General features: G+C 54.0%; 1 pseudogene across 1 annotated transcript in view; it reads right to left on the reverse strand.

Moving 5' to 3' along the window:
* LOC311531265 (C-type lectin domain family 2 member D-like) overlaps window positions 1-15,578 on the reverse strand; it is a 100,810-nt pseudogene that overhangs the window by 57,546 nt on the left and 27,686 nt on the right. The window contains exons 2-4 of the transcript in view: window positions 3,358-3,456; window positions 859-1,046; window positions 5-108 (exon numbers count right to left, since the gene is read on the reverse strand). The product of the transcript in view is annotated as a C-type lectin domain family 2 member D-like (transcript). The remainder of the gene's footprint in view (window positions 1-4; window positions 109-858; window positions 1,047-3,357; window positions 3,457-15,578) is intronic.

A 15,578-nucleotide genomic window follows, 5' to 3' on the forward strand; every position in this document is an offset into this window, starting at 1 on the left:
TCACAGGTGGTTGAATTTGGTGCCATTGGCCCATTTCCAGGGCTGACCCTGCTCCCTCCAGAGGCCGATCCAGTGGTCATAGACACCCTTATGGCGCAGCAGGAACGCCTTAAAGAAAGCTGAGGGACAGCAGGTATCATCCCCACCTCCCATGCTCCCCCCCACCGCCCCTCCAGGGCTCTGTGCTGCAGAGAATCCCAGTCACATATTGAAGGGTGCTCAGTTTATTTTCAGGGGGGATTTTCCCCTCCCTCTTGCAAAGCACAAGATCTCCCGGGCAGTCTTAACCCTCCCACCGCATACAGCAGCCCTACCCCAGTGCTCCCAGTCACCCACACCCCAAGTCCCCCTGAGCTGGGGGCAGCTGTTGGGTCTGAGCTCTCTGCAGAGATGTCTCTTCTCACAGAGCAGCCACCGCTCACCCCAGCAAGGCAGGAGGAGGGAGGGAGGCAAGCTGAAGTGGGAGGGGTCAATGTGAAAGGATCCCCTCCTCCCCCGCCTCCTCAGCTGGCTGCTCCTTTCCCATCCCCACAACAGGAGCACTGACTGGGTTCTCAGTCCCACTCCAGCAGCCAGCAGGCCAGGAGATGCTTGAGCCAGCCCTGCCCTAGACAGAAGCTGTCTCCCTATTTGGGGAGGGGGGCAGCGGAGAATGGGCAATCCCTGTGATCACACACAGACAGTAGGGCCCTGGGCCCAGCCAGGGCTGGCGTTCAGCGGCTGGAAGTTCATTCACTCCGGCCTCCCAGCACGGGAGGGCTCACAGCTGCTCCTCACCCCACGGGGCAGAGCCCAGGTCCTGCTGCAGCAGCCATCCCTGTGCCCAGATTAGTGTCTGGCAACTCGAGAGTCTCTCACCGTTTCCTGCTCACTGTCGATCCCAGCCAGGGAGGCACCCGGGGCAGAGCAGCGGATTCGGCTGTCGGTCCAGCTCCCTTCCGTCTCTGAAAAATAGTAGCATTTCCCTCGGTATCCCATCCAGCCGTCCGGGCACGAGGGGCTCGCAGGGGGGCACAGATCAGCTGATGAAAGCTGAGAGGTCAGCGCTGAGAATGAGACAGTCACATGGAGGGTAAGAATTGCAACGAGAATTGGGCATTTGACTGGTACAAAAATTGGTCAACTGACCAGTCAAATCTGTCAAAGAGTGGTCAGATATTTTAAAATACCAATTTATCAGAATTGGTTACCTCCCGCCAGGAAGAAAAAAGAGCAAGACGTCATTGTCTCCAGTAGGTTTAGCTTTCGATAGATATGGATCTACCTAATTTTTTAAAAAATGTACTTCACTGAGTTATTTTAGCTCAGAAAAAAAAGGCAAAACAATGAAACCAAGTTCTGGAAAACACCAGTGAGGCTCCAAGACGCAATCCGAAAGGCAGGCTGCCTCCTACCCCCCCAGGGCTCTCGCTGGAGCATTTGACTGCGGCCAAACAGGCAGTCAATTGACCGGCTTGCCAAGCCCATTGGGACCCCCAGCTGGGGCTGGTCCACTGCAATCAGATGCAGGGGGACGGAGACGTTTGTCACTGTAAATTTGCCTGGCAAGAAGGATTCCAGGGACACTCCCAGCCTGGGAGGGACTGACACAGCTCAGAGCATTTCACCCCAGGCACAAGATCAACAGCTGGACGTTCAACCTAGCAACAAACAGCAGGTGAACAACTGAGAAGAACGTGGGAACTTTCACTCAGGGACATGAAAGCCACAAGGGGGCGCCAGAAACCACAGCCACGGGAAGTGACCTGTTGCACTGTGGGCCAGGAATGATGGAACTTAATTCACCTCCTACCTGCAGACTTTTCTCTCCCCAAACACAGCAGCAAGAAAGGCACTTTCTGGAAGCCCTCATGGCAGTGTAACCCTTTCAGAGCCATGAAAGAGCAGCAGTGGGGTCACCCATAAGTGACACCAAAGAGGATTTGAAAGGCCTGTCTAGTTGAGAGGAGTTGGACTCAAACCCCTCCAGATGTTTTCGAGCACGTCACTTTTGTTTGCACCACAGTAACTCGGTAGCTGGTTTTCAAGCCTTCCCATGTGGCTGGCGCTCAGCGAGGAACAGACACTCTAAGTTGGGAAGAGTTAGGAAACGTGGCAGCGGTGATCAGAAAGCGAGCATGTGTTCACCTCACTCACAAGGCATGTCTGACCCTGTAGATTTCACTGTCCAGTGCACGGTAGCCCACACCTCTGCCCTACTGAACTGAGCAGAGAAGTCAGTGACTAACAGTTGATGGCACAGGCTGTCTCCACCATCCATCTCCAGCTCAGATGCCACATGTTCTGCAGAGCTCCCTGCACCTGCAGGTGTGTAACCAACCCTAAGCTCACAGATTCCCACCTTACACAGCGAGAACCAATGCTGCCCATTGCAACAGCCTGCCATTACAGCAGGGAGCTGGGATTCAGGGCGCATCTGTATCCGAGCAATCTGCACCAGTATAATCACAGTGTTGCAGTGACATCCGGGCAAGCACCTCCTGGAGATGCGCTGGAGCAGTGCGGCTCGCTCTGGTAACTTCCTGCAGCAAACTGCACCAAGGCAAGCTCCTTTGTGCACCAGTGCAGTGCGTCTGCTTTAGCGGTTTGAACCAATTCAACTACATGGAAGTCATGACATCGGCACAGAGGATTCCTAATGCAGACAGACCTGGATTCAATCCCCTCTGCCAGCTGCTAAACCCTCCTGGGGCCCAGTGATCAGATCCCAGGGCAATAGAGAAATCCCACCCCCGACATTCCCCAGCACGCCCTGCCCCAGACAACGGGGGGATACAACAGGGTTCATGTTCACCGCAAACAGACGCCCTCTGCATGAGCACACGCTGTCTGGGCAGCCCGGGGGAGTGAATGGTGCTAAGGGACCCTTCCTGGCCAAGCTTAGCGATTGGGGGGTTTCCACACTGCGCTGGTGGAGGGGTCTTGACTTAATTCTATGGCTCATTTCAATAACACGGCAGCACCTGCCGCCCGGCCACAGGCATGACCTGAAGATCCAGGAAGGCCAAGCTGGTAACCTCAGAGTAACACAGGGAAGGCAAAGGGCTCAGGGTTGCACTGCATCCTGTCCCACTGGGCACCCTGGTCAGGGACTGCTTCATGGCGCGTGGCAAAGGTGACTTGGGTCCAAAGTGCTCAGAGATGGGCTGGGGGGGCTAATGTCAGTCAGATCGTCCTGACACAGAGAGTGCCCAGGTGCAGGGGTCTGGGAGGAAGATCCCCCAGGAATCCTCTGCCCCAGGGGCAGAAGCCGGACAGGCCGGGAGGAGAGAGTGAGTGTGGCAGGTCACGGGAGAATGGGATGCGCGGAGATCGTAGATGGAGGGGAAGGGAGCGGGGCGGAAGCTGGGAACTCACCTGCCAGAGCAATGATGGCAGCAATCAACGCAGACCATACAACTATCACTGCAACCACAACTCTACAGGTTGGACTTTTCTTGCAGTTCCAAGGAGGGTCTGAAACAGAAAGACCCGTCAGGCAGGGCTGGGAGGACACGTCTCACTGACAGCACCGGGGCTGGAGCTGCCCTGGAACATGCACCGTTCTTGTCTAGTTTTTGTAAAGCTCTCCAACACCACTTTCTACAAACCATTACCCTCTGATCCCACTGAGGGTTTCCAAAAGTTAGTGCCTGTCTCACCCACCGCAACCTGCAAGGTCTCATGCCAGCAAAGGGAAGCTGCTCCCAGATCTGGAGCTGCATTCGCATGTCCTGAGGGCTGTCCTGCACCATGGTCACCACGGGCAGGTAGGTCATCAACCTCCATCTCTGTCCCAGCTGCAGGATGGCCTCTGGTTCCTGCTCCCTCAGGCACCTGGAGATACTGAAAAAGGGGTGGGGTTGTCAGAGCAGGAGAACACCCCATGAGGTTAAGAAATGGCAGTGAGAGCCTTTTCCCTCCCTGGGAGATTATGGTGTCCCTCTGTGGGGACTCCCTTCCTGGCAGATGCTAGTGAGCTATTGAAAGAGCTCAGCCTGTTTAGATTATAAAAAAGATTGGGTGGTGACATCATAGAAGTGTTGAAGTGACTTCATGGAGAGAAAATATTGGGTATTAAAGGGCTCATTAATCTATCAGAGAAAAGCATAACAAGACCCAGTGGCTGGAAACTCAAAAGAGACCAATTCGTATTAGAAAGAGGGCACACATATTCAACAGTGAGGACGAATCACCAAAGGAAGAAACTAGAAAGGGAAGTGGTGGGAATTCCCCACCTCTTGATGTCTTCTAATGAAGACTAGATGCCTTTCTGGAACGTGTGTAGTCAAAAATTAGCTCCTATGCTCTACAGAAAGCATGTGATATGCAGGGGGTCAGATGACACGCTCTAATGGTCTCTTCTGTCCATAAAGTCTGCTAATTGATGAAAAATGAGCCTAGCATGGGGAGAAGCCTCTGATGTTTTACTGTGTTCGGCTTGAGCCCACAATGAACGCTCATTGAGAGGGGTGATCTAGGGGAAGCAGCTCAAACATCCAATGTGGCTGGACAGGGGCAGGACATCAGCACTGCAGGGGAGGGGTGGGTGTGGCAGTGACATCACAAGGGCCTTTGGCAGGACCTCAGCCTATTGGACAAAGGTGGTAGGGAGGCGATGACCTCACAGAGAGATCTTGACATCAGCCAGGCAGGACAGGGGTGCAGGACAGGGGCCACCTCGGAGATCCCTGTGGCTTTGCTTCAGCACGTCTCCTTCTCGAGGTCTCTCCTAGAGGACTGAGAGAGCATTCACTTTCACATTCGTGAGCGCAAGGAGGACCCTCTTCGGAGTTTTCTCCTTTTCTTTTAGTGGTTTTGCTCGAAAACAGACGTCCCTGTATAGAAGGTAAGAGCCTCGGAGAGGTTTGGAACCTGTTCAGTCTGATCCATCAGGTGTCGGCTGATTTTTAGGAATGGAAAACACTAGATTGCGGGGGCAGCATTTTATTTCCGACCTAAGACTTTGTCCCTTAGAATTACTGGGGACATTGGGGTTTCTCCTTTTTGTTTTCCCTTTTCCTGTCTCTCCCTCCTTTCTCGTCTTCTCTTGCATCTTTGTCCTTTTCCCCTGCTTTCCTTTCACCACCAGGACCTGTCTGTGCGTGTGGAGTTGGGGACGGAGGGGGGGAGGGGGGGTTGCACTCCAACTCTCATTGCGGGAGGCCCTCCCAAAGACATGTGGCTGGAATAATGCTCTAAGAGTGACTCCCTCCGGTGGTGACCCGGGACATCTGGTGAGAACTCTCAGCTTTCTGCTTCTCAGAGTCTCAATGCTGATTGGGGGAGTTTGGGGCTATTGTGAGGGAGGAGGCTCAGGTCCTTGTGACCCTCTTTTAAGACCAAGGAAATAGGGCGTAACCAAACATGTATTTGATTGCTCTTGCCGCTTTTCTCCATTCATTGTCTTGGAGTAATTCACGATTCTCTCTCTAATGGGCTAGTTCTTCTAAAATACTTACTAAAGAATTAGGTTTTAATAAAGCCAAATGCAACCCCATACCTCCAGTAACAAAGGAGTCAGGCGGCACCCTACAGAATTGGGGACAATCTGCTGGAAAGCAGTGACCCTGAAAAGGATTTTGGGGTCATAGTGGACAAGCTGTTCAACATGAGCTGTCAATGTGAAACTGTGTTAAAAAAGGTTAAAGCCATTCTTGGCTGGATAGAGTAGTGAGGATGGAAAGGGAAGTGAAAGAGCATTGGTGAGACTGATGTTGGAATGTTGAATCCAGTTCTTGTGTCCACATTTTGAATATTATGTTAAAACAATTGGAGAGGGTGCAGAAAAGATTCATAACTGAGTGATGGGGATGATGCCCTATTATGAGACATTGAAAAAGCTCAATCTGCTTAGTATATACAAGAGAAGAATGGGAAGTGAGTTGCTTGACTTCATGGAGAGAAAATGTTGAGTATAAAAGGGCTCTTTTATGTCTCAGAGAAAGGCATGACAAAACCCCATGGATGGAAGCAGAAATCAGAAAAAGGATAATGACAATAAGACCCAGATTTGTAAGAGGGTGGTGTTAGGGGGCTTATTCCTTCACCCACTTACTTCCCTGGTCCTTCTCACATGAACAGAGAGCAACAATACCCGAAGTCCAAAGGTGCAAACAATTCGATGTTTATTGGGGTGAACTTCCAGCAAGCATGATTCCAGTTTCCTTCCTTCGTATCCTCCTTCCCAGCTCTGACACCACAGAGCCTTACACCTATGTCCCTGTTCCGATTCCTGCCCTTAGCCAAGCATGATTCCAACTTCCTTACTCCCATTCCCTGTTCCCATTTCCCCCTTTAGCAAAACATGATTCCAATTTTCTTACCCCCATTCCCTGTTCCCATCTCCCCCTTTAGCAAAACATGATTCCAATTTTCTTACCCCCATTCCCTGTTCCCATCTCACACACCCACATGCCCACCCCCCCACCCCCCCACCCCCCATTGACTACAGATTATATAGTAAAACTTGAGTTCTGCTTAGCTATACCTTAACCAATCATTTTCCTGAAATTTAACTAACCAATCCTAACATATTGTAACATGATTATGTAACCAATTATATCCCACCACCTCAATTAGTTTACACCTAGCAAAATTAATTATACAGCAGACAGGAACAATCACAGAACCAGACAGAGATTATACAGACAAACAACAGCAAAGTGGGAACTATAATGACAAAACAATACAGAAGTGAGGATTTCACATCCCAGCTATTGATAAGTGAGTTCTTGCCAGACAGGATGCTATCAAACTAAGTTTCCTTTCACATTTTCTAGGCACTTCCCTTTCTCTGGAGGTGATAGGAATACAATCCTGTCCTGATACTGCCTAACAGCCCAATAGCACCTTATTTCAATGTGACTAGTTTGGAATGTGAGGATGTGACCGTTCGCTTCCCAGCTTATGGCTGCCTCTGCTGCTTAGCCAAAGGCCTTAGCCTAAGAACAGGGCCTCAGACTGTCACAGTAAGAGAAGGCCCTTACACCAGCAGACAGTGATTTTGATTCTTTCTTTTATACCTCTATCACTAGCCAAGTGATAAGAATACACCTAAATTCTTAGAGTATAGGCCTTTACAGACAGGCCTGAATATCTATATCCTAACAGGTGGTTTGTCATTGGCACAAAGTACCAAGAGAAATGATGGCTTCTCCATCTCTTGATCTCTTCGAATAAAGACTAGATGCCTTTCTGGAAAATGTTTGAGTAAAAGAAAAGCCCAGCTCTTCTGACATACAGGAGGCCTTAGGATACGCAGGGGATCAGATTAAATGCTCGAATGGTTCCTTCTGGCCATAAAGTCAACTAACTTGTGAAAACCTAATTGCGGCCTGGGGAAGAACTTCTGTGTTCTACTATGTAGTCGGTGTCACCCCACAAGGAAGTGACATTGAGTGGGGTGATCCAGGGGAAGCGGCTGAAACATCCAATGTAGCTGGACAGGGGCAGGACATCAGCACTGCAGGGGAGTGGTGGGTGTGGCAGTGACATCACAAGAGCCTTTGGCAGGACCTCAGCCTATTGGACAAAGGTGGTGGGGAGGCGATGACCTCACAGAGAGAACTTGACATCAGCCAGGCAGGACAGGGGTGCAGGACAGGGGCAAGCTCGGAGATCCCTGTGGCTTTGCTTCAGCACGTCTCCTTCTCGAGGTCTCTCCTGGAGGACTGAGAGAGCATTCACTTGCACGTACGTGAGCGCAAGGAGGACCCTCTTTGGAGTTTTCTCCTTTTCTTTTAGTGGATTTGCTCGAAAACAGACGTCCCTGTATAGAAGGTAAGAGCCTCGGAGAGGTTTGGAACCTGTTCAGTCTGATCCATCAGGTGCTGGCTGATTTTTAGGAAAGGAAAACATTAGATTGTGGGGGCAGTATTTGATTTCCGACCTAGGATTTTGTCCCTTAGAATTACTGGGGACATTGGGGTTTCTCCTTTTTGTTTTCCCTTTTCCTCTGTCCCTCCTACCTTTCTCTTCTTGCTTCCTTTGTCCTTTTCCTCTGCTCTCCTCCCACCACCAGGAGCTCTGTGTGTGGAGCGGGGTCCGGGGGGGTTGTGGGAGGCCCTCACAGAGAGGTGAGACTGGACTAGTGCTCCGAGAGTGATCCCCTCGGTGGTGACCGGGGCAATTCTTTGGGCTATTTAATGAGAACCCTTAGCCTCCCACCCCTCAAAGTCTCAACCTTGATTGGCTGAGGAGGGGGCTATTGACAGGGAGGAAACTCTGGTCTTTGTTGTTCTCTTTTATGACCAAGCAAATAAGTCGCAATCAGTTATACGTTTGACCAATGTGGATGCTGCTCTCCATTCATTGTCTCGGAGCAGTTCATGATCCTCTCGAACATTCCAGTTCTTCTGAAATAATTGCTGAATAATTACTATGAACAATTGTTGGTCTGTAGCTCATTTGAGAGCAATTCTGCTACTGACTGGCTGCATCAGCTAAGACAAGTCCCTGCTCCTTTCTCAGCCTTCGTTTCTCCTTCTGTCAAGAATGAATAACAATCCTCTCCCACTTACGTCACCATGGGTGGATGCTGGGGATCCACTGAACAGTGTCACTCGGAGCAGTGCAGACTAGGGGGTGTCCTATCACACTGAGCCATATCAGATTATAACCTAATATTCAATTTGATTTGTATTTTATTGTTTTGAAATTGTGAAAAGCAGCAACTACTTAGCTCAGAGTGAAGCATCTCATCCAATTTTCTAGAGCATAGTGTCTCCCCTTTGTGTATGACGAGACAGTTGAATGCACTGTGACGGACAGGAGATGCTCTTGTTTTGCAAACAGATATTTTTGCAAAGAATTTTCATCCTACTTGTTATGATTTCAAGAAACAAAGTGGTTTCGTTTGAATGGATTTTCTGACAGAAAAAGGTTTCCATGAAAATGTTCACCCCTTATTTCCTGGGCCTTATCCCTGCCTCTGGGGGGTTGTTGTCTGTTAGTTAGAACAGGAATCAGGACAGTTGTCTTCTCTTTCTGGCTCCGTCACCGCTTCGCTGTGTGACACCTTGGGTAGGTCCAATGGGAACAGGGTCAATTCTCTAACTCCAGGCAGCAGGAAGCCTGGGTGAGATAAGGGATGTTAAGGCCATCTGCGAAGGAGAAAGGGATGTTTCCAGGTGTTGAATGTCAAGAACTCTAAACTTTGCTAAAATGGATAGTCTCGAGAAACAAGAACTAGTTGGGGCCAAACTTTAACCATTGTCTTCTATAAAGCCCATTCAGGAATGTGAGTCCCAGAGAGCCATAGAGAGGGGGAGCAACTTGCCCAAAGTCCCACAGATCAAGAGGCAGCAATGGAAACAGGAGTGACACTCTCTCTCAAAGGCAGGGGGACCAGACATTAGGGCCTGGTTGCAATTGCCAGCTGTGGGAGGGAGTGTGCGGCAGTGGTGAGTGAAGGGGTCCATCCATGGCTCTGACACTCGGTGTGACCCTGTGGTCGTAGCTGAGGCCCGTTTGCCGTCAGTAGGGTTGGGGTCCCATGGCTACAGCCCAGTGGGTTTGGGAGGCTCCAGGAAGGTGAGTAAAGTGCTGGGATGTCAGGATCCCGGAGGCGCTGTCACCTCCGCCCTAGGGCCGTGTTCTGCACCCCCTGCTGCTGGCTGAGTTTCTCCGTCCCTTGGCAATCAGACAGACTCTTGTTTTCACAGCCAGTCGATCGCCCTCGTGTCATCACCCTGCCTGCTGGCTGGGCAGGGTAACTCCTGAGGTCACCACCCTCTCCAGCCTGCCTTGGGCTTGGAGAGTGAGGAGGAGGGTGAGGGACGTCTGCTGACCCTGAACATCCGCCATCCATTGTACCATCACTGAGAGCACGTGAGTGGCATTCGGGTTCCTCGGTGTGTTCCCCTCTCTGTCTGGGGGAGAGACTATCTCCAAAGGGGGATTTCATTTGCAAACAGCCCCCAAGAGCCCCTCACTCTTAGGCCAGGCAGGGGCTTCTCCAGAGCTGTCTCCAGTGTGTTTGGAAAGGTTCCAGCAATGGGGCTTCCCAGCCCTTCCCCTCCCAGCCCTTCCCTCCCAACCCTTCCCCAGGCTGAGAGTCTCTGAGGTGAGCCAGACCCTGTGAGCTGCTGAGCCTGGAAATCAATGGGGAATGAGGAGGGCTCTGTGCTTCCTGTGCCGAGGGCCTTTGTGACTTTGATGTGAGGAATGATTTCCCAGGAGAAGTCCGGACTCCTGGCTTCTGTTCCTTCTCTAGCCTGGGTGGGAGAGTGGCCTGGGACGACAGGAGGGGACTGCTTCTCCAGAGTAACCGATGGTCTTTGGGACTGACCTCATTGCTGGAAAAGGATGAGACTTCCTGGCTATTGCAGCAGCAGGGATTACGAGGGGGAACGTTGGGAGCGGATCATGCAATGAACTCCTGCCCGTGTGTGTAGATGGCATTCCCTGCACTCCTGTGCGGGCAGAGGGGGCGGCTGTGGTTGGAGGAGGGAGGAGGAGGGACGGAAAAGGCCCAGGAGTGAAAGGCTGCCTTGAGCCCAGTCTCACCGCTGCTCCCCGCTCGGTTCCAGGATGGCCAGGCTCCTGCGGATGTTGCGGAGGAAGGCTCTGCAGGTGGCCCCAGAGCCTGAGGGAAGCAGCTGCCGTCTTCCCAAGGGGCAGAGCAACCCCTGCGTCCCTGCTGGCGGGGAAGCAGGTCCCATCCAGGCCAGACGGCGGAAGTGCCCGGCCTTCTGGAAAAGGACCCCGGCTCCCGGCGCAGGCGCCGAGCTGGGAGAGGCTCCGACCAGGCCCCAACGGAGCTGGCCCAGGCTGCGGTTTCGCAGACAGGACCCATCCCAGGAGGGGCGCCGGGCAGGGTGGCTCTGGGGCTTGTTGTGTGGGCAGCAGCGGCCCCAGGAGCCCAGACCTCGTTCCCATCAGGAGGCATCGCCCTGCCCGGTCTCTGAGGACCTTCCAGCCCCTGCAGGCCAGGAGGGGGAAGGTCCCTGTCCCAGCACCGGCAGCTCAGCCTGGGACAGCGGCAGCACCTGGGCATCTGGCAGCAGCCAGGCCAATGGAGGCCACTGCTTTGTTCCAGGTGAGGAGCCGGGCTGGGCTCCGGGAGGGCTGAGGACGGGATGTGAACACCCTGGGCCCAGATGCTCTCCCAGGGATACGGGGGGGGGGGGGTCCCAGCCCAGGTGTCTGGCCTGAGCCCCGCGAACCCCACGGACAGCAGCAGCCATCACACAGCTGCCCCTTCCGCACGGGGACCTGGGGGTGGGGGCATGAAGAGCTGCTGCCACTTTGGTCCTTGCTGCTCCAGGGCCGGGGGAATCGGCACCTCCCCTGGAGTCCTGGCCAGTGGAGGGGGGGTTCTTCTCTGGGCTTCTGCAGCTGTTGGGGGCTGAAGGCATCCCTGAGAGGGAGGTTTGGGGCCCGATCTGCCCTGGGTGCCTGAGGTGGGAAGGGGGGTCTTGAATCCTGCTCTGCCCACCACGCCCCTGTCCTTCCCTCCCTGGTGCAGGGACCCCCCTGGATTCGGAGCAGGAGGAAGGGGTGGACGTGGCCAAAGATGAAGCTGCTCTCAAGGTCATCCGAGAGCAGCTCCAGTGCAGAGATAAGGTACAAATGTTCCCCACTGGGCTGGAACCAAGATTGCCCTGCCCCTTCCCAGCATCCCCACCCCCTGCCGAGGGTCTTGTGCCTCCTGATCCACCACCCCCAATGGGACCCTTTTACATCCATGATGTGGGACCCCCAAGATGGGGGTGTCCCACAACAGCCAAAGTCATCTCCCCCCACAGGCACTGTCCCAGTTCCTGATCCTGCTTGTGTAGGAGTGGTGGGGGATTTGGACAATAGGCGGGTCCCCACAATCCCCCATTGAGGCCTGAGCCCTGGAGCTGGTGTGGGTGGGGCAGGAAGGTCCCTCATTAACAGGTTGTCTCTCGCTATACCCCACTCCCGGTGGGTACAGGATGAGGGGCAGCAGCTCCTGTTCCTTCAGGCCATCTACCCCGCATGTCTGGCTGCACGGGAGAGAGGGGAGGACACGCTGGAGCCGCGCTGCTGCAAGGCGGCTGTGGTGAAGAGGATCGTGGTGAGTGAGACACGCCATACGGCAGCTGGAGGGAGGGGGAGAATTGTGGGGCTGGGGGGCAGCTGAGAGTGGGGGACAAGGAATCTCATGGTCCCAGCTCAGTCGTCGGGATGGGGCTGAATGGGGGCAGTTTTGACAGGGAGGAGGAGAGAAGGGGATTGGGAGTGAGCTGGGCAGGAATCCGAGAAGGGGGACAAGTCGGATGGGCAGGAAGGAATTGGAGGAGCGGGAGGTGGTGGGGGATCCTGCTGGCCATGTGGGGCACTGGCTGTGTCATCTCCTCACTGGGAGGCGTCAGTCGGGCCTGAATCTCACACGCTCCTTTGTCTCTTTCACGTCTCACAGGAGCTCATCGAGGAGCTTCCCGATGACTCGTCACCCAGCGCCGTCCTCGCCCACTCCCTGGCTGCAGTGGGCTACCTCTGGTACTGAGACAGCCCCACCCCCCCACCCTGCCGGCTCCCCTCACCCCAGTGCTGCTCAGGCCCAAGGCTGGGAGTCACCATCACTGTCCCTCCCAAGTCACCTCCCAAGAGTGGTGCCTCTGGCAGAGATGGTGGGGTGGGGAGGGTCACTCTCTCCTGGCAGGGCTCTTCTTTTCACTCCCATAACATGACAGGGGCCTTGGGGAGGGGCTCACTCCCGGGCTCCGATACAGGAGGGGCAGCAGGCTCCAGGGAACAGCAGCTATTCCTGTCCTGCCACTGTCTGTCTGGGACACCTTGGCCTTGTCATTCCCTAGCGAAGTGCCTCAGTTTCCATTCTCGCCAGACTGTGCCTCTATCCCTGTGGCTTGGTGTCTGTGTTGGCGACAGTCCCACCCAGTACTGCACAGTCTAATACCAGCTCCTCTCTCTTGCCAGCACCATGAAACCTGCCCTGGAGCCAGCCCTAGAGACCCACCTCTTGCGAGCTGCCCTTCACTCCGTCTTCACCCTAGGCACGGAGAAGGACACCACCGGCATCCAGGTACTTTCTCCTCCATCCTCCTCCTCTTCCAGAGTAGTCCTTGGTCCCTACTCCCTTGATTCGCTGGAGCTCCAGATTTAGGGGTGGGGTAGTGGAGATGGAACAAGCTGCAGGCTTGGATCCTTCCCTCCAGCAGGGAAGAGATTACCCCTCCCTGGGGGATTTTTCTTTCTTTCTTTCTTTCTTTCTTTCTTTCTTTCTTTCTTTCTTTCTTTCTTTCTTTCTTTCTTTCTTTCTTTCCTAAGCCGTGTTTGGCCCAGAAGCCCAGGTTCCATCCATAGCAACTTGGCTGTTTCCTACTCTTCTGCCTACAAGGCCCTCTGCAGAGACCTGCTAAGCTCATGGATTAAAGGTCCAGGGGTCATCAATTCTTGCAAATTGCCTGCAGTGGGATGTGAAGGAGAGAGGCCAGGAGATGTGTTTGGGAGTCTCCCCAGTGCTTCCCAGAGACCCCTCTTCCCATCCTGTGGCAGGTGTAGGCCCAGGTTCCCTAACTCTGACCCATGCTTTGCAGACTCTGCAGAAAGTCATCGCAGAGGTCCTGGATGCCATGCTGGGGAACCTGCTGGCAGAGTCCCCAGACACAGACAGGCTCCACTTCATCTTGGAGGTGAGCCCCATTTCACCGTAACTCTTTGGGGGACTGGTAAGGAGAGACTGGAAGATCCATTTTCTACTCTGTCCTCCTAGCTGGGTCCCCAGTGGGCCGTCCTTGGTTGGTGGGTGAGTGCAATGTAGTGTCAGGTCCTTCCTTCTTGAGGAACAGAGGAAGGAGCTGGGACTCCAAGCCAGAGCTCTGCCTGGTTCTGCTGAGCACTAAGCACAGGGCTCCTGGCTGTCTTGGGGAGAGAGAGTCTGAAAATCCACCCTTCCCCCTCCCCTCCAACACACAGAGCCCATGAGATTAGGGAGCTACTTCTCAGAGAAGAGGCACATGCTCCTTCCTAGAGAAACAGGAGGGCCCCAGGGAATCAGCCCTTCCCTCTGATCTGCTCTGAAATTCCTGGGGGGATTGTGCTCTCAGTCACTCCCTACTTCCCCCCAAGGATTTGCATAGCAGGGAAGGGCCGAGGGTTCAGTCTTCTTTCTGGTGAACTGTTCAGGAATCAGGAATTCTGGGAGGATGGGACCAGCCCCTAGATTGTCCCAATCTAGAGAGATGCGGAGAAGTTGTGACCTGAAGGGTACAAGCTGCATCCTGGGGGAAAGAATCCCCTTCTAAAGCTCTGCCATCAAGGACTCAGCTATTTCCCCCTGCGCAGAATGTCTCAGGCCCCTGGGGCTGGAGGCGTGGGGGGCTCATTTGTAAAGCAGGAGCAGCTGGCCACTGAGTCTGACCTGCCTCCTTTCCCCACAGCATGTCAACCTCTGGGTCGTGTCCAGGGTGTCGCAGGAGCGAGCCAGGGCCATCAGGAGCAGCACAGCCCTGCTGAGATACACAGTCACTCTCCCTGAGTTTGACGTAAGTGAGCTCCGAGCCCAGCTTGCTGGCTCCAGGCGGAGGCGGGCTGGCTCCAGCGGGCTGCAGGATCTGCTGCTGCTGTCGGGGCTGTGGCTTAGGAGGGTTCTTCATGGGGAGGCAGAGTCAGAGCAGGACTGAGCTAGCTTGAGTCAAGTTCTTCTTGTCCTGGTTCAGTGTTGACCCTGGGCCTTTAAGGGGACCATGCTCCAGCCCCTGCTTGGCATCCCGGGCTCCCTTGGCAGCAGAGCAAATGAAGGTTCGATCTCAAGCTCCTCTCCCCCAGCATCTCCTGTAGAGGGGCTAAGGGGAAGGAGCCCTCTGGCCCACGGCAGACAGGGAGCTGAGAGGAAAATGCTGATGGAGTCCCCTCTGCTCTCCCTTCCATTAGATCTCAGCCGAGTTCCCTCAGATGGGTCGCCATGTGGCCCAGCTGGCTCTATTTGTCAGCGATCCAGACAAGGACATCAGCCGGCAGGCCAGGGAGGGGACTTACCGGCTCTACCAACTGCTGCTCCAACAGAAGGGTAAGGAACCCAGCTGGGACACGGAACCCAATAGGGGACTGAGAGTGACCATATGTTGATAATGGGACCCTAGACCATTTCTCTCAGACTGACCCCAGCCGGAGGACAAGTCTCTCTCTGCCTCTGTTCTTCTCCATTCCACTGTGCAGCCACCAATGGGATTGGAAGGACACAGAAACTGCAACCAGAATGAGGAGAAAAGTCGCTCTCTCTCTCTCTCTCTCTTCCAGGTCTGACCATACATGACGTGGAGGATCTCTGGTGCTATGACTGGCACCAGGACAGAAGGCTCTTAGGCTACAAGAATACAGCCAGAGTGGGGGAGGTAAGGGCACTGTGCCAGGGCATGACACAGCTCAGGGAGTGTAGCTGGCTGGGTTCCCTGCAGTGGAGGCCTCCTGAAGACAGGAAAAGAGCCTGCTCCTTATTTCCAGCTCACAGTTCCTCATCCAGCAACCAGTGGGACACGCTGGTGCCAAAGGTCCCACACTGGGACTGGGCCAGGAGTCTCCTTGTTCTTGTCAGGCTGCAGGTTGGATTCCCCTTGAAGAAACCAAGGAGCTGCAGAGGCCATTCCCAGCGAGGAGAGAAATCACTA

Source organism: Lepidochelys olivacea (assembly GCF_965140295.1).
Source record: "Lepidochelys olivacea isolate rLepOli2 genome assembly, chromosome: 14".
Classification (NCBI taxonomy): Eukaryota; Metazoa; Chordata; order Testudines; family Cheloniidae; genus Lepidochelys; species Lepidochelys olivacea.